Here is a 19,046-nt window from a genome sequence, read left to right on the forward strand (position 1 = left end):
CTCACTCAGTCATGTCCGACTCTTTGTGACCCCATGAACCACAGCACGTCAGGCCTCCCTGTCCATCATCAACTCCTGGAGTTTACCCAAACTCAATGTCCATTGACTTGGTGATGCCATCTAATCATCTCATTCTCTGTCGTCCCCTTCTCCACCTGCTTTCAATCTTTCCCAACGGCAGGGTCATTTTCAAATGAATCAGCTCTTACCATCAGGTGGCCAAAATATTGGAGTTTCAGCTTCAACATCATTCCTTCCAATGAACACCCAGGACTGATCTCCTTTAGGATGGACTGGTTGGATCTCCTTGCAGTCCAAGGGACTCTCAAGAGTCTTCTCCAACACCACAGTTCAAAAGTGTCGATTCTTCTGTGCTCAGCTTTCTTTATAGTCCAACTCTCACATCCATACATGACTACTGGAAAAACCATAGCCTTGACTAGATGGACTTTTGTTGACAAAGTAATGTCTCTGCTTTTTAATATGCTGTCTAGGTTGGTCATAACTTTCCTTCCAAGGAGTAAACGTCTTTTAATTTCATGGCTGCAGTCACCATCTGCAGTGATTTTGGAGCCCTCCAAAATAAAGTCTGACACTGTTTCCACTGTTTCCCCATCTATTTGCCATGAAGTGATGGGACCAGATGCCATGATCTTCGTTTTCTGAATGTTGAGCTTTAAGCCAACTTTTTCACTCTCCTCTTTCCCTTTCATCAAGAGGCTCTTTAGTTCTTCTTCACTTTCTGCCATAAGGGTGGTGTCATCTGCATATCTGAGGTTATTGATATTCCTCCCGGCAATCTTGATTCCAGCTTGTGCTTCTTCCAGCCCCGCGTTTCTCATGATGTACTCTGCATAGAAGTTAAATAAGCAGGGTGGCAATATACAACCTTGACGTACTCCTTTTCCTATTTGGAACCAGTATGTTGTTCCATGTCCAGTTCTAACTGTTGCTTCCTCACCTGCATACAGGTTTCTCAAGAGGCAGGTCAGGTGATCTGGTATTCCCATCTCTTTCAGAATTTTCCAGTTTATTGTGATCCACATAGTCAAAGGCTTTGGCATAGTCAATAAAGCAGAAATAGATGTTTTTCTGGAACTCTCTTGCTTTTTTGATGGTGGTGTAACAGTGGACTGGGTGCAAGTAAAGAGGTGTAAGTCCAGGAATGGTCCTTGTAGGAGTATGTGAACAAGTTTGCAAGAGGAAGCTGAGTTAGCATAATATATGATTAAATGCTATTGTGATAGAGCAATATTGTGCTATTGCTATTGTTCTATCTATTGTGATAGAATTTGGGGGCATTTTCGTGGTTTTCTCCAAATGCCTATAGTGTTTTTTAAGCTACCCTTATCTCTATAGAAAATTTGATTTTTCCTGTATGATGTGGGGTTTCATGTCTAGCTTAAGAATATATTGCCTATGTCAATATTATACTAATATACCCCAAACTAGTCTAGTCTTTTAATATTAAAAATTTTTTTCTTTTAGATTTTTAAAAATGTAAGTCCTGCAGTTTTTTTTTTAGGTTGTTTTTTTCTTTTCTTTTTATTTATTTTTAATTTTATTTTATTTAACTTTACAATATTGTATTGGTTTTGCCATGTATCAAAATGAATCTGCCACAGGTATACATGTGTTCCCTATCCTGAACCCTCCTCCCTCCTCCCTCCTCCCTCCCCACTCCCCATACCATCCCTCTGGGTCGTCCCAGTGCACCAGCCCCAAGCATCCAGTATTGTGCATCGAACCTGGACTGGTGACTCATTTCATACATGATATTATACATATTTGAAAGCCATTCTCCCAAATCATCCACCCTCTCCCTCTCCCACAGAGTCCAAAAGACTGTTCTATACATCAGTTTCTCTTCTGCTGTCTTGTATACAGGGTTATTGTTACCATCTTTCTAAATTCCATATATATGTGTTAGTATACTGTATTGGTGTTTTTCTTTCTGACTTACTTCACTCTGTATAATAGGCTCCAGTTTCATCCACCTCATTAGAACTGATTCAAATGTATTCTTTTTAATGGCTGAGTAATACTCCATTGTGTATATGTACCACGGCTTTCTTATCCATTCATCTGCTGATGGACATCTAGGTTGCTCCCATGTCCTGGCTATTATAAACAGTGCTGCGATGAACATTGGGGTACACGTGTCTCTTTCCATTCTGGTTTCCTCAGTGTGTATGCCCAGCAGTGGGATTGCTGGATCATATCTGTTCTGGGACCCTGAATTTCCAAATGAATTTAGTATCAGCCTGTCAAATTCTGTAAAGAAGCCAGTTGTCAGGACCCCATGGACTGCAGCCTACCAGGCTCCTCCATCCATGGGATTTTCCAGGCAAGAGTACTGGAGTAGGGTGCCATTGCCTTCTCCGTGTAATTTTGATAGGAATTGTCAAATCTGTAGATCACTTTTGAGACTATTGCCAGCTTAACAGTATTAAGTCCTTTGATCCATAACTTAGGATGTCTTTTCATTTATTTATATCTTCTGTGATTTCTTTCAATTAAAAATTTTTTTGTTTTGTTTTCATAGTATAAGTTTTGCATTCTTTTGTTAAACGTACCCCTTACTATTGTATTATTTTATTTTATTTTGACCACTGCCATATGGTATGTGAGAGTCTTAGCTCCCCAACCAGGGATCAAACCTGGGCCCCCTACAGTGGAAGCATGGAGTCTTAACCAGTGGACTGCCAGGGAGGTCCCTATTTTATTATTTTTAATGAATGTTATTATGCTTTCTTGGTACATAATCAGTCTTTTCTCTCTTGTTGATTTCAGAATTTTCTCTTTGGTTTCCAGCATTTTTACTATAATGTGTCTGAGTGTTCATCGCTTTACATTGATCTTGCTTGAAGTACATTGAGCTTCTTCAATTTGTAGATCATTCTCCATTCAGTTTGGGATGGTTGGCCGTTATTCCTTTGACCATTTTCTGCTCCCTTCTCTCTCTCTCCTCTCTTTGTGTTACTCCTGTTACCTATTCATTTGTACACTTAATTGTGCCCCACATTTCTCTGAGGCTCTGTTCATTCATTTCATCCTTTTTTTCTCTGTGTTCTTCAGAATGTGTAATTTCTATTGCTCTATCTTCAAGTTTGCTGATTCTTTCTTCTGCCCGTTCAATTAACTGTTGAGCCCCTCTAGTGCAATTTTCATTTTACTTTACTTTTAAATCCAGAATTTTCACTTGGTTCTTTCTCGGAGTTGTTATCTCTTTATTGATATTTTCTATTTGATGACACATTGTCAGCATACCTTCCTCAACTTATTTAAGCATAATTTTGTTTAATTATTTAAAGATAGTTATAATGGCTGCTTTGAAGCCTTTTGTCTTAAATCTAACATCAGTGCTTCTCACAAGCACTTTTCTTGCCTGGTTGTTTTCCAGCCTATGGGTCATATTTTCCTGTTTCTTTGTCTCTCTCTGTAGCCCCGTTCCCTCTCTCTGTCTCCCTCTCTAGACATTGTATGTTATATCTTGCAGCATTTGTATACTGATTCCACTTCCAGCCCTTCTCTAGGGAATGTTTGTGTTGTTGTTTTCTTGTTAATTTGATTAGAGAGTTGGCTGGATTATTTTAGTGAAATTGATTTTTCCTACAGTGTGAAGTCTCTGCTGTTTCTTCTTAAAGAGCACAGCCTTGGCCATGAACACAGTCATGCCGGAGTTCTTTGTCCCTTTCCCTGATCTCTCTGCAAAACCATTATAATTATCTGCACTGAATCTAATAAGTGTTTAAAATACTTTTTCTCATTAAATAAGGAGGATAGTTCTTTTGATTGTAACTTCATCATTATTTATTATAATCTTGAGAAGTTTGTTTATATTTGCTTTGGGGAATGGGAATCAATTTATATTAGGTTTTCCGTCATCTTAATAAAATTATGTTTGCCATTCATACACATTGTTAGCCTCTTTCTAAGTGTTCTGTTTTCTTGGTGAGTAAGGGGGATAAGATTATTGGGTAGATATAATGTCTGTGCTAAAGGATTTTACAGTTTCATTTGGTATTACACTTAGCTCTTAAGCTCTATTAATTGCTACCTAATTGCTTTATGTTTTTAACAAGGCCCTGGGGCATAAATTTCTCCACAGTCTGATCCAATTAAATTAGAGCCCTTTTAGGGATGGTTTTGAGGCTGCTTTTTGAGGTTTGTTTAAACTCTAAGAGGGCACCTCTTACCTGTCTCTTTCCCTGGTTCGCTGATAAATGTAGCTTGTTGCTCTCAGAAAGCTACCAATCTCCTTTTAATTGGCCACCAGCAAAATCTCCATTTGTTTCAAGAGCACCCTTCAGCTTGAAAGTCCATGCTCTCTGTTTTAAGTACAATCAGCCTTCGTGGGGGAGACTTTAGAAGGTCTCTGTTCTTATCGAGTCCCTCTTGACCTTGGAAAATATCCAGAGCCCCTGTTCCAGATCTGGGGACAGGAGTGACACTCCTGCTTTAGAAGCAGAGATTGGTGGAAGTGCTAGTCTCTGGTTTTCTCATATTGTCTCTGCTGGAATGGAACCTCCACCCTGCAGGTGGGCTTGAGTAAGAACGTTTAAGGTCCAATATTCCTGGCCTTCCTCACCTGGGGTAGAGCTACTGTCTGGAGTGTGATAGAGGAAGGAACCCTTGACCTCTTGGTTGTACTTGCCAGGAATCTAGCCCCTGCAATTCAGGGCTAGAAGGGGGTGAGATATGCTGTTGGCCTGTCCTTCCCAATGTCCTTCCCATTACTGAACTCCTTTACTGGGCACTGAGGAGAGAGGGGATCCCCTCTTCTTGGCCACAGCTACCTAGGGAGGAGCTTGCATCACAGGAACCTGCTGGGTGGAGGCAATGGTTTGGATTTTAACCGACACAAACTCTTGCTGTGGTTACCAAGATTGAGTAGATTTTTTGGATGACTCTTTCTTCACTTGGTATATTCCCTTAAGACAAATTCCAGAAAATTTAAATGGTTGTATTTTTTTTTAGAATAATTTTTCTGTTATAATTGTTTCAGTGGGGACAGGTTCACAGAGTTCCTTTCACAAGCATTCTGAAAATGGAACTCCACTGCATTTGGATTTAAGTGTAACTTTTATGGATGGTAATAAATATTATTTCAAATTGTTTTCCTCTGCTGGATTACCAAGTATACTAAAACCATTTATTGAGTAAGCCATCCTTTTTCTAAAAGTGACATATTAATAATGCATGGCTATTTTGATTTGTGCTATAATGTGGTAGGTACTCAATAAGTATTTTTAAATGAAATTTAAATTAATATTTCTGTGGGTAAAAACACCTCAGAAAAACTGCTTTATAGTTTTCCTGTCATCTTCGATTATATTTCACATAAAGACTTCAAAGAGAAAAGTTGCAGTTTTGCTAAGCTCTTTTATTTTACAGAAGCTTATAAAGAGAGGATTGTACTCAAGTATAAGATTACCTAAAAAAAAACACAGCTTGTCAGTTTACATTATTAATATCTATAGTAATTAACCATAGTAATTGTTTAAAATACTTTTCCCTCAAAAAAAGGAGAATGTTTCTTTTGATTGTATCTTTGTCATTATTTTCCATAATTTTGAGGTGTTCGTGTCTATTTGCTTTGGAGAATGAGATAATTTATACCAGATCTTTTTTTTTTAATTTTTTTAAAATTTATTTTTAATTGGAAAATAATTGCTTTGTAGTATTGTGTTGGTTTCTGCTGTTCAACACTGTGAATCAGCTGTAAGTATACATATATCCCCTCTCTCCCATTGACTCCATCCTGCCCCTCTCGGTGTCCCAGGGCACCTGGCTGAGCTCCCTGTGCTGTCCGGCATCTCCCCACTAGCTGTCTGTTTTCCACATGGTAATGTGTATATTTCAGTGCTTCTCTCTCCGTGTGTCCCACACTCTCCTTCCCCTGCTGTGACCACAAGTCCGTTCTCTATATCCGATTTTCAGTGGTCACCATACTCATAAATATGGAGCCTGATTCTAAGCATCCTGTTTCGTAAGCAGTGGGGTAAAGTTACAAGGACTGTACAAGGTGGAAGAATCTTCGAAAATAGTAAGGTCCAAAACAGAAGTGTGCCATAGAAATATGTTCGGAGGTGAGAATGACTCATGGAATATATGTTTCATTTCTTTTTCTTGCCTATAGTAATTTTGCATCAATCCTTTGCAGATTTGTTCTTAATAATTGATGTTTCAGTGCCAGAGTTTTGGTTATTTAAATCTGGTGTTTGGTACATAACAATATCGTTAAATAAATGGTGAGTGAAAAACAGAATGAAGGCATTCATGGAGGGCTGAGGAAATGCTTCAGGTGGTTCAGTTTCCCCGTTTTCTTTAATTGCCTCTTGGGATTGTTTCCAGAATGCTACTTTTTGTGCTCTGTGTTCTTATTTAAATTATTCATCTGATACTTGTTTTATCTGTTCAGAGATTCTATTGAAAGGAAAAGAAAGAAGCCAGAAAAAACTATTAAGCAGAATTGACTAAGCTCTTATTGATGCACAGGTTTTATTTGATATGTTTAATAGCTTAGAGATATTTATTATTGATATATTTCCATATATTGATACATGTTTGATTCTTAAAAATAAGGAAAATTTTTGCCCTATGGTTATCTTAAAATGCACACACCTACACTTCATGTTACAAAAGACAAAATAACTTTATAGCAATAATGATGCTAACATTTATTGTATTTTGAATGTCACAGTATTTCATTGGGGAAGAAAAAGTATTGGAAAATACCATCTCACCAATTTTACACAGATCCACTTTCAAAACTCGAGATATGCTGCAATTTTTGAAATTTAACCGAAAATGCTTTTGTTATACCAAATGTGCTTGATAGTTTTATTTAAATTTAATAATGTAGTCAGCAAAGTACTGTAAGCTTTTACTTTATGTAAAACATATTGAGCAGCAAAATCAAGTTTTTTTCTCTAGCTTTTATAAAACATATGCCAAACTATAGATAATTGCAGAAAATGTTAAACTTACGTTATTTTAGGAAAGCCCCCAAATTTACCGTGGCAGTTTCTGATTTTATCAACGCTAGGTCTGTCTCAGCTACCACATTTCTCTTACTTGCTGTCCTCCGGGTCAGCTGTCTCTTAAAATGAGACAGGAAAACATACTTCATGTTTACATGTAAACAAACATTTTATTGGCACATAACATGCAGACAAATGAATGTCCATCTGATATTTGTATATTTCATGGAGTTTTGAGATGCACATCCTTAAAACTGGCATGCAGTCTTTCTTACAAAGATGAAGCGTATCCTACCATTTCGGAACCCTGTTTGGCCTTCTTAACACCCCTGCAGAGGAACCACTATCCTGATTTCTGTCACCATCCACTTTGTAAATGTAGTCATTCCATGTATACTTTATTTTTTTTAAGGTAAATATGGTGTGAGAGAGATTCATACATTTTGTTGTGTGGGACAGTAGTTAGTTTATTCTTGCGCTGTGTAGCATTTCTTTGTGTGATTACATCATTGTTTTCTTACTGAATCTTTTGATTAACATTTGGGTTGTTTTCAGTTTGGGCTGTTTTGAGTAGTACTGCTCTGAACACTTTGGTATCTGTGATTTTTGATTTACCTAAGTACAAAAGTCTTTGGAGTATATTTCTATGGGTCTAATTGACAGATCATAGAATTTGTATATATTCAATTTTTTAAAATAGTATTAAACAACTTCCCAAAGTGGTTACCCCAGATCTATCAGGAGTATGTGAATATTCAGTCTATTCCACATGCTTATCAAGACTGGAAATTGTCAGTGTTTATAATTTTATATTGTGGTTTTAATTTGTATTACTGTGATGACTAATGAGGCTGAACAATATTTTATGTTTTTGGATATTTGGATAGCCCGTTTGGTCACTTACCAGTTCAGAGTCTTTAATCCACTCTAGTCATCTCTTCCTTGTTGATTTGTGGTGGTACTTGCTGATGTCTTCTCTCACATTGTGGCTTGTCTTTTGATTCTGTAAATGGTGTTCTTTGATGAAGAGAAGTTCTTAACTTTAACGTACCCCCAAATTGTTGACTTTTATTACTGTGTTAAATCTTTTTGTGTGGTGATGAGAAATGTCCTAAAATGATACCTTTAGATCTACATCTACAAATCATTGGGGTTAAATAAGAGTGTAATATGAGATACAGATTTTTTGTTTAAATGATATCCAGTTTGCCAAACATAGTTTACTGAAAAGGCATTCTTTCCCCATTGAACTGTAATGTCACCTTTGTCAAACGCTTCCTGACCAGAAATCTTTGCTTCTTTCATAGATGCTGTTCTTTTACATTGGTCCTTTTATCTATTTTTGCATCCAGACCATCTTATTTTGATGATTGGTAGCTTGAAGTCTGATAGAGGCAATCCACCAACTTTTTTTTCTCTTTCCTTTCAGAGGCCCTTTGTATTTCCATAGAGATTTTGGAATAGTATCAATTTTCATAAAAATACTTGGATTTTGGTTTAGTTCAGTTTAGTTCAGTTCAGTCACTCAGTCGTGTCTGATTCTTTGCGACCCCATGAATCACAGCATGCCAGGCCTCCCTGTCCATCACCAGCTCCCAGAGTTCACTCAGACTCACGTCCATCGAGTCAGTGATGCCATCCAGCCATCTCATCCTCTTTCGTCCCCTTCTCCTCCTGTCCCCAATCCCTCCCAGCATCAGGGTCTTTTCCAATGAGTCAACTCTTTGCATGAGGTGGCCAAAGTATTGGAGTTTCAGCTTTAGCATCAGTCCTTCCAATGAACACCTAGGACTGATCTTTAGGATGGACTGGTTGGATCTCCTTGCAGTCCAAGGGACTCTCAAGAGTCTTCTCCAACACTACAGTTCAAAAGCATCAATTCTTTGGCGCTCAGCTTTCTTCACAGTCCAACTCTCACATCCATACATGACCACTGGAAAAACCATAGCCTTGACTAGACAGACCTTTGTTGGCAAAGTAATCTCTGCTTTTCAATATGCTATCTAGGTTGGTCATAACTTTCCTCCCAAGGAGTAAGCATCTTTTAATTTCATGGCTGCAATCACCATCTGCAGTGATTTTGGAGCCAAAAAAAAACCAAAATCTGATACTGTTTCCCCATCTATTTCCCATGAAGTGATGGGACCAGATGCCAGATGCCATGATCTTAGTTTTTTGAATGTTGAGCTTTAAGCCAACTTTTTCACTCTCCTCTTTCACTTTCATCAAGAGGCTTTTTAGTTCCTCTTCACTTTCTGCCATGGATTTTGGTTAGGAATGCATATATAGACTAATGTATAGACTAATTTAGGGAAGAATTAAAAGTTTGCGTATTGAATTTTCTAATCAGTGAATAATAGTTTGACCTTCCATTGATTTAGGTCTTCTCTAACTTCTCTCAATAATTTGGCAGTTTCCTTAAGAGAGGTCTTAGACATCTTTCAGTAGATTAATTCCTCCATAGCTGCTGACTATTCACTGTAAATTTCATGTGTTGATTTTTCTTCGTGAATCTACTAAATCACTTATTAATTCTAAAAAGTGTATATAGTTTTTTTGATTCTCTGAATGTGCAGTTATATTTTCTATACTAATTGCAGTTTTACTTTTTAAAAATTATTGCATTATGGTACTGGGTAATACCTTCAGTGCAGTTTCACATAGAAGTAGTGTTAGCTGCCATCTGTATTTTGTTTTCAGTCTCAGGGATAAAGATTTTATGGTTTCACGTTTATTGCTGTTCAGTTGTGAAGTCATATCTGTTTGCCATTCCTTCCTCCAGTGGACCATGTTTTGTCAAAACTCTTCACTATGACCTACCCATCTTGGATAGCCCTGCACAGCTCATAGTTAATTCATTGAGTTAGACAAGCCGTTTCACAACCACGAGACTGATCCATGAAGGGGTTCACCTTTATGCAGGAAGCATACTGCAGATTCTTTTTAAGGAGAAGGTTTTTTTTTTTAATCATATTAAGGAAGTTTCATTCCTAGTTTTATGAGTTTTAATCATAAATTATATTTATGCATCTATTAAGATGATTTTTCCTTTTATTATATTAATGTGATCAATAACAAATTGCTTTTCAGACATTATAAAAAATTGTATTCCTAGAATGAACAAAACATACACACACATACATACATATAAATGTAATTTGTTTGTAGTTTGCTTAGGATTTTTATATTTATGATCGACGGAGAAATTGACTTGTAGTAATTCCTTTCTGGTAATGTCTTTGTCAGGTTTTCCTACTAAAAGTGATGCTTGCCTCTTACAATTATTTAGTAAATACCTTATTTGATGAGAAGGTTTGAATAGGATATTTTTTCCCCAAACTATTTGGAAAAATTCACTTACAGAGTTAGCTGGACATGGAAAACTCATTGTGGAAAACTTTAATTACAGATTCAGTTTTTTTATAGATGTAGAATGCCTCTTAAATTCAGTTTTTTTAAAACATTATGTTAGTTTGGAGAATTACAAATATTTTAACAGCTCTATTGAAGTATGGTTGGCATGAAATAAACTGCACACCTTGAACGTGTACAAGTTGATATCATATTCATCCCTGAAACCAGTACTGCAGTTCAGATAATGAACATACTCATCAGCCCAAAGAATTCCTTCATGCCTTTGTGACATCTATACTTTGTTAAAGTCTTCTAATCCATTAAACGATGTATACCCCACTCCCCGTTGACTTATCCTTTGACTTTTCAAATGTTTTATAGTTTTCAGTGTACAGCAGGGTTTGTCAGTTGGCACTAATGATATGTTGTATGATAGTCTTCTGTTGGGGGTGGGGAGTGGGGGCCAGGCTGGGGGGAGGGCCGTACTGTGCACAGTAAGACGTTTGCCAGCACACCAGCTCTCTACCCACTAGAGGTCAGCAGGATCCCACACCTTTAGTACTAACAATGAAAAATATTCTCTTGATGTTGCAGAATGTCCCCAGGGGGAGGAATATCTCAAGGCTAAGAGGTTGAGTCAAAGGCTCCAAGGCTAAGAGGTATAGTCAAAGCTTTGATTTTTCTAGTAGTCAGAGGTGAAAGTTGGAACATAAAAGAAGGCTGGGCGCTGAAGAACTGATGCTTTTGAATTGTGGTGCTGGAGGAGACTCTTGAGAGTCCCTTGGATAGCAAGGAGATCAAACCAGTCAATCCTAAAGGAAATCAACTCTGAATATTCATTGGAGGGACTGATGCTGAAGCTGAAGCTCAAGTACTTTGGTCAGCTAATGGGAAGAGCCGACTCATTGGAAAAGACCATGATATTGGGAAAGATTGAGGACAGGAGAAGGGGGTGACAGAGGATGAGATGGTTAGATGGCATCACTGACTCAGTGGACATTATTTTGAGCAAACTGCAGGAGATACTGAGGGACAGGGAAGCCTGGTGTGCTGTAGTCCACAGGGTGACAAAGAGTCAGACATGACATAGCAACTGAACAACAAGAGGTTGAGAACCTGTGGTATAGAGGATCTCACATTTTTCATTTGGATTTATTTATTCCAAAGTAGTATTCATGCTGCTGTTTGTTGTTATTGTTCAGTCTCTCCATCATGTCCGACTCTTTGTGACCCCATGGATTGCAGCACACCAGGCTTCCCTGTCTATCACCATCTCCTGGAGCTTACTCAAATTCATGTTCATTGAGTCAGTGATGCCATCCAACCATCTCACCCTCTTTCGTCCCCTTTTCCTCCTGCCTTCAATCTTTCCCAGCATCAGGGTCTTTTCTAATGAGTTGGCTCTTCGCATCAGGTGGCCAAATTATTGGAGCTTCAGCTTCAGCATCAGTCCTTCCAATGAATATTCAGGATTAATTTCCTTTAGGATGTACAGGTTTGATCTCCTTGCAGTCCAAGGAACTCTCAAGAGTCTTCTCCAATACCACAGTTCCAAAGTATTAATTCTTTGGTGCTCAGCCTTCTTTATGGTCCAGCTCTCACATTAATACATGACTACTTGAAAAACCATAGCTTTGACTAGATGGACCTTTGTTGGCAAAGTAATGTCTCTGGTTTTTAATACACTGTCTAGGATTTTCATAGCTTTTTTTCCAAGGAGCAAGCGTCTTTTAATTTCACGGCTGAAGTTACCATCTGCACTGATTTTGGAGCCCCAAAAATAAAGTCTGTCACTGTTTCCATTGTTTCCCCATCTATTTGCCATGAAGTGATGGGACTGGATGTGATGATCTTTGTTTTTTGAATGTCGAGCTTTAAGCCAGTTTTTTCACTCTCCTCTTTCACTGTCATCAAGAGGCTCTTTAGTTCCTCTTCACTTTCTGCCATGAGGGTGGTGTCATTTTCTATTTGGTGCTGGCATTTAGCAATAACATTGACCTCTATGGGTTGTTATCCAGCAATTTTGTTAAATTTCCTTGTTAATGCTAATAATTTTTATTAATTTAAGAACAAAGCAAGCTTGAGCTGGCACTTCAAAAGTATGGTATAAAAAGTCAGTAAACATATGAAAAGGTTCTCAGCATCCTTATTCATGAGGTAAATGAAACCATGATGAAATACAATTACACATCCGGGAAGATGGTTAGTATTATAACCAAATAAACATAAAAAGTTTTTCGGAATTGTTTATAGATGATAACAAATACTGGTGAGGAAGTGAAGTACATAGAACTCTTGCTTTGGTAGGAGTTTTCAACAACTTTGAGAAATGGTCTGACAATACTTATTAAAATTGATCCAGCCTTTAAATTCCTCTGTTTATACCCAGTGGGATCATACATATGTTTACCAAAAGACATGAACAGAAATGATTGTAGTCATACTGTTTCAGCACCTAGAAAGATCCAAAACCTGGAAACTACTGAGACACCTGTGAACAAGAGAATGGATAAATAAATTGCTGGGTGTTATTCCAGTGTTTGAATTCATCACTGTGAGAATGGATGAAGTACCTCTGCTCACAGCAATGTGGATGCATCTCACAAGAATACTGAGCATATGTGCTGAGTACATATGGTACTATGTCGTCAGTCGCCATAAAGGTCAAGCCGGATGCAACTAATCTGTGTTCTGTTACCCTTGGGGATTAGTACCAGGGAGGTAGAACTTCTGTTAGCTGTAACTGTTCTCTTTCTTAAACTGGATACTGATAACACAGAAGTGTTTATTTTGTGAAAATGGATCAGGCTATATACTTGTAATTTGTTCATTTTCTATATATGCTACCTTTCAATGAAAGGTGGTAAAAATTTTTTTAAAAAACACATTTTTTCTTTCCATAATTTGGCTTTGCAGTAGCCAATCTGTTCTGTCATACGTGCAAGGAGAATTCTTTTGCTTTTCCTTCTCATTACCACTTTCTGGTCACTCCACTCCCACCACTACCCTCAGCTACAGCATCATGAGTTTGGTAGATCTGTCTTAAAAGCTGAGTCATAGCTTTTGATATGGATAAAACGTGGTATTTTCCTCCTCTAGTTGTACCTTGTTTCATTGGTTACTCATTAAGATCAGCTAGGAAACTGTAATTAACTTTAGTGTCAGAATAAAAAAATTGGGTCCACATGGTTTCACAGTTAGAATGTGTTGGCTAGAGAGAGTTGTTCATAATTAACTTTTTTTTTTTTTTTTTTGTAGTTTGAGTTTCCTCTTTCACTTGATCATAGTTCACTTGGAAAAGGATGCCTATGAACTTCTGAATATATATATTCAAAGAAATAAAAAGTAGACTCTCCCTGTTTATCTTGTCGAAGACATATCTCTATAGTTACCTTTCTTAAATGGTATCGATTCCAACCAATATAAGTTTTCCTTGAGTTTCTGTCCTTGATTTGAATATATCATTTATAATTCCCTACTTGTTTAGATATGGATCTATTGGTGAAAAAAATTTAACAATCTTTTTCATTCAAACATAAGATAATTTCTGCATTAAATTATTGTCTTTAGTCACCATTTAATGAAATATATAGATTTTTCAGTTTACCTAACCATATCACACTTGCTTTTTTTTTTTTTCATATGGCACTTTCAGTTTTATTTTTTTATTGAATGTTTGGGAAGTTTTGTATGATTGATTGTTTCCAGGAAAAATATTTTACCAAGACTTTATTTTATAAAATGTTTATAACAGTTTATGATGGAATAAATTTGTATATAAAACACTCGTATACATAGCTTTGTATTCTTTTTCTAATGTTGTTTAAAGATGTTCTCGCCTTTTTCATTTTACCAGATTTATTATGTCATTTAGATTTTCTATTCTGTTTCCTATATTTTAGCCCAAGAGAGCAATTTTGTCATTTTAGAATCAATGTAGATATCATGGTTTTTCTTGATTTCTACATTAACTAAATTACATCTTATTTTGTAAGCAGATGTTTGAATTTATTTTATTGCCATAATTTCTCTATCCATTTGGGGGAAATAATTTTTTTTTTAATTTCTGATGTTGATGGCATTCACATTTGCTCCCCTTTTTGCCTTTATATGCAAATTTGGTGAACATTTTTCCCATTTAATATTTGATTTGATGCCATATGCCTCAAACTGCTTTTCAAAATAGACATAATTTTCTTTCAAAATTTAGTTCAGCTCCCCTGACCTAATTGTGTACAGTATTTATATAACTGCATTTGATTCCTGTTTATGAGGTCAGAACCATATATTTTGGGCTATCTGAATTACCACATGACTGACTGTTGACTTGTCAGTATATGGTTATTATTTAATTAGATGGAAACATTTTTCAGTTATTACGATAATGAATTGTGCCACTGGTAACTGATTTTTAAATAACTTGGAATTTTAAAAGCATTCCTGCTTTTCTATCCTGAAGACAGTTTGGTGGTTCAGTTGACTGTTTGCATGTAGGTCATGTGTGTCCCATGGGAGAGAGCATATGGTGTGGTTACATCACTCTGCTTTTGGCGTGGGGGTGGGGGTCTGTGGGTATCTCTTGCAGATATCTCTTGAATGTTTACAGTATTGCTTCCCTAAAAATTCCTCTCTGGTTTCCTATGTTTTCACGTTTTTGGTATCATCACTTGTATGTTGTTAAGTAATGCAAAACTTCTGTCAAAAAGATTAAAATTCTATCCATTCCTGTAGTTGCTGGAAAAACAGTGACACAGTCATAAAATATACAGTCCTTACTGTCCTATATTTTCATACTATATGAAATCAATTAGTTTAGCATATTCTTACACTTTTTAGTTTATGGACAAAATATTATTCTTCAGGCAATACTATTTACTTTCTAAGAAGAGATATCAAATTAAAGGGGAAATAGATAATGTTGTTTTGGAAAACACTGAGAACAATTGTTGATGATTCAGTGGCTATAATTTTACTAAATTCTTGTTTTTTTTTTAAGTGTATTTGTTCATAGGAGCTAATCATAAAGTATGATTTTGGCTCTCTGCTTTCTACTTTACATACTTAACTGCAAGATATTTACTTTAGTAATTTACCCTTTATTAATGACACAAAGAGAGTATGAGCTATATATGTTAGTGATTGCTCTCATTTAAAGAAGAGCTATATTATAGTCTTAAAGTGTAAATGATTATTGCTTCTGATACTTAACATTAGCACACCCAAGTGAACTTGACATTCAGTACTGGCTTGCAGTCCTGAACATACAGAGAAGAGATATGAAAGAATTTCGGTTATTGGGGAAAAAGCCAATCATTTACTATGCTTTCCTATTTGAGAATATTTTCCTGTTTCACCTGTCAATTGCAATACTCGGTGACAAAATGAGTTTTCTTGTGACTACTCCATAACAAATGCTCATCCGATGTTTTCAAAGCTGATTTTCCTAAGATACATTTTGGCTACCTAAGAGACATTAAAACTAAGCTATATAAAATTTAGCAACCTAAGAGACATTTCATAAGAGCCATTAAAACTACTACAGAATATTTGGTTCAGAGCACCAAGGAATGCTTCAGGGGTCTGTGGGATTCCTGAAATTGTGTGCGTTATGTTGCATGTTTGTGCTTTTGTTTCTTTATTTCCAGGTTGTGATAGTCAAGGTAGAGGCTATGCTGCTGTGTTAGAGAGTTCCTGAATAGGGCAGCTTAAATATGGTAGCAGTTGTTTTTTTTTTTTTTTCCCTCTCACATCATAGTGCACAAGTAGAGAGTTGGTCTGTGGAGACTGGACAGTTCTACCCTTTAGAGCTGTTCGTTCCCAGAGGTTGAAGTTATCACATCTGCGTTCTAGTTCAAGGATTGTGCACAGCAAGCTTATAGAAATAATGTACAAGATACACAGATTACGTTTGCTCACCTTGCTTTGTGGAGAACTTAGTCTCATGGCCACACCTAACTGCAGGAGAGTCTGGAAAATATTGTCTCTACTGCTGCTCAGCCTCAGAGGAAACGTTTGTAATTATGAAGGAATGAAGGACAGGATGAATGCTTGGGGATTAGCAGCTTGCCACACAGTTTGCACCCGCAGCTTCTTTCATGCTGTGTGCTGTGCTTAGTCGCTCAGTTGTGTCCCAACTCTTCTACGACCCCGTGGGCTGTAGTCCATCAGGCTCCTCTGTCCATGGGATTCTCCAGGAAGGAATACTGGAGTATTCTGCATAATGGAGGTCTCTTGAATTGCAGGCAGATTCTTTACCGTCTGAGCCACCAGGGAAGCCAAGGAATACTGGAGTGGGTAGCCTGTCCCTTCTCCAGAGGATCTTCCCAAACCAGGAATCCAACTGGAGTCTCCTGCATTGCAGGTGGATTCTTTACCAGCTGAGCTACTGGGGAAAGCCAGCTTCTTTCACAGTTATTATGTAATGTAGAAAAGGTATTGTGAACCCAAAACTTTTAAAACCAATGATGGAAAGTCTTCAGAAGCAGTAACCCTATTTTAAAATGCATATTTTGTAAAGCCCTTTTACTGCCTTAAAACAAAAATCACAGAAAAGATAATTTTCCTATACACGTAGTTTTAAATACTATACGAATTATATAATTATACAAGAGAAATAAGCAGAGATTATTATTAGTCAAATGTTACATGTTCTGGTATGTAAATGGTCAGGCATGAGCATCTGGGTAGGCTTGCTAGGGAGTAGAATGATGCACGTATATGTGGAATGACTGGGAGTGCCATGCTGCAGTTGGAGACTGATGAACACCATAGCAGACTGTTGATAGAGGTTTGGAGGTAACTTCAGTGATGCATTTTTCTGTGAGTGACCTTCATAAAAGTTCTGAATGCAGCAAGTTGCAGTTGTCTTTCAAAATATGTTAGGTGTATGCCAAGAAAGAAAATCAGTAGATACCAAAACCCATTCAAAAAGGTGGTTTTGTATTCTAGCCTTGGACCAGCATAGCAGGTACTTTCCTTGCATGCACATCCATTGAGTCATTTGTAATGCATATGATGTGTGTGTTGTGTGTGTGCACGCACGTGCGTGCACTCAGTCATGTCTGACTCTGCAGACCCATGGACTGTAGCCCGCCAGACTCCTCTGTCCATGGGATTTTCCAGGCAATAATACTGGAGTTGGGTGCCATTTCCTACTCTAGGGGGTTCTTCCCGACTCAGAAATTGAACTTGTGTTGCTTGCAACTTCTGCATTGGCAGGCAGATCCTGTACCACTGTGCCACCTGGGAAGCCCTAAGGCATATGAACTGCAGGGCATTTCTGCATTATGTGACTGTGGGCGCATTGCTGGACCTCTGTATCTTTTCACTCAGCCCCCTGTAGGCCAAGAATGTTCCCATAAATGTGAAAGTATCTCCCCATCGCCCCACCCCAACCTACACACTTCAAATGGTGTTTCTTATTTTTAGAAAGCTTTTCTCTTGGACTTCATTCTTGTCTCTTGTTCTTGCAGTTCTTCAGAGGTAACCCTGCCTATACACACACACACACACACACACACACACACACACATTCTCTAGTTCTTAAATCTCAGGGGGATCTATTCACAGGTTTTAGGGCAGCGACATTCAGGGACTCAGATGACCTTGAGTGCAGGTGGCCACAGCCCATGGACTCAGGCCACTCCTTGAGCTTGTCTGCATCTACTTTCTTCCTTGCTTCATTTTACCCTAATTTCATTAACAGGCGTGCCTTTGGGTTTGATCTCAGGAATCACTGTCATTCTTTGTTCCTTCCCTCTTCCGATGTCAGAGAAGATTGGGTCTGGAAGAAACATTCAAGGTCTTCTATTTTAATCACTTCATTTTACAGACCTTGTAAATGAGTTTCATATGGTTCCAGTAACTTGCCTAAGGACATATGGTTAGTTCTAACTCTAAAACAGGCCAATTATTGCTCCCATATTTCCCTTGAGAAGCAAGCATCCTTTTTATTCTGTCCAAGTTTCCTTTCACTCAGCTTTAGACCACAAATTATTTCCTGAGTTGGTGGTATTCTCTAGACCCACAGTGTATGCATCTCCCCACATCTCCCTCCAGTCTCCCCCATTCCTCATCCTCCTCATCCTGGTCCTTCTTTCTATGTGAGTGAGTGAAAGTCGCTCAGTCATCTCTGACTCTTTGCGACCGCATGGACTATAGAATCCATGGAATTCTCCAGGCCAGAATACTGGAGTGGGTAGCCTTTCCCTTCTCCAGGGGATCTTCCCAACCCAGGGATCGAACCTAGGTCTCCCACATTGCAGGCGGATTATTTGCCAGCTGAGCCACAAGGGAAGCCCTCTTTCTGTGTGATCCATGGTGGATTTATACTAGAAGCACTCCTGGCAGCTCCACTCTGTTTCTTTTTGCTTAAACTTGCTTACTAATGTTGAATTCATTTCTTGGAAGGGCCCTGTCCAAGCCTCTTGTTCATTTTGTGGTGGCAAGTTTAGTTAAAATTTACCATTGGTAATGTTCCTTACCTGGGAGCAAGTTGAGTGCTGGCTTGAAGTACAGTGAGCTCAAATGAAGGTGTGGGGTTATTCCACTTGGCATAGGGGTCCTCTTTCCCTCCTCTCCCGTCAGCACAGCCCACAGTAGCGAGTGACTCAGGTCGATAGACATGAAGGTCAAGTGAGGTCTCAGTGTGTTACTTATTTTTTTATTCCTGCTTTCCAATGCCAATGAGTCTGTTCATGGTGGCCA

The 19,046-nt window shown here is 37.9% G+C and overlaps 1 protein-coding gene across 5 annotated transcripts in view; it reads left to right on the plus strand.

Annotated features, from left to right (window-relative positions):
• Positions 1–19,046, plus strand: part of ASXL3 (ASXL transcriptional regulator 3) — a 196,425-nt gene that overhangs the window by 141,056 nt on the left and 36,323 nt on the right. The gene's annotated exons all lie outside the window — the stretch shown is intronic.

The sequence above is a fragment of the Bubalus bubalis genome, chromosome 22 (assembly GCF_019923935.1).
Source record: "Bubalus bubalis isolate 160015118507 breed Murrah chromosome 22, NDDB_SH_1, whole genome shotgun sequence".
Classification (NCBI taxonomy): Eukaryota; Metazoa; Chordata; class Mammalia; order Artiodactyla; family Bovidae; genus Bubalus; species Bubalus bubalis.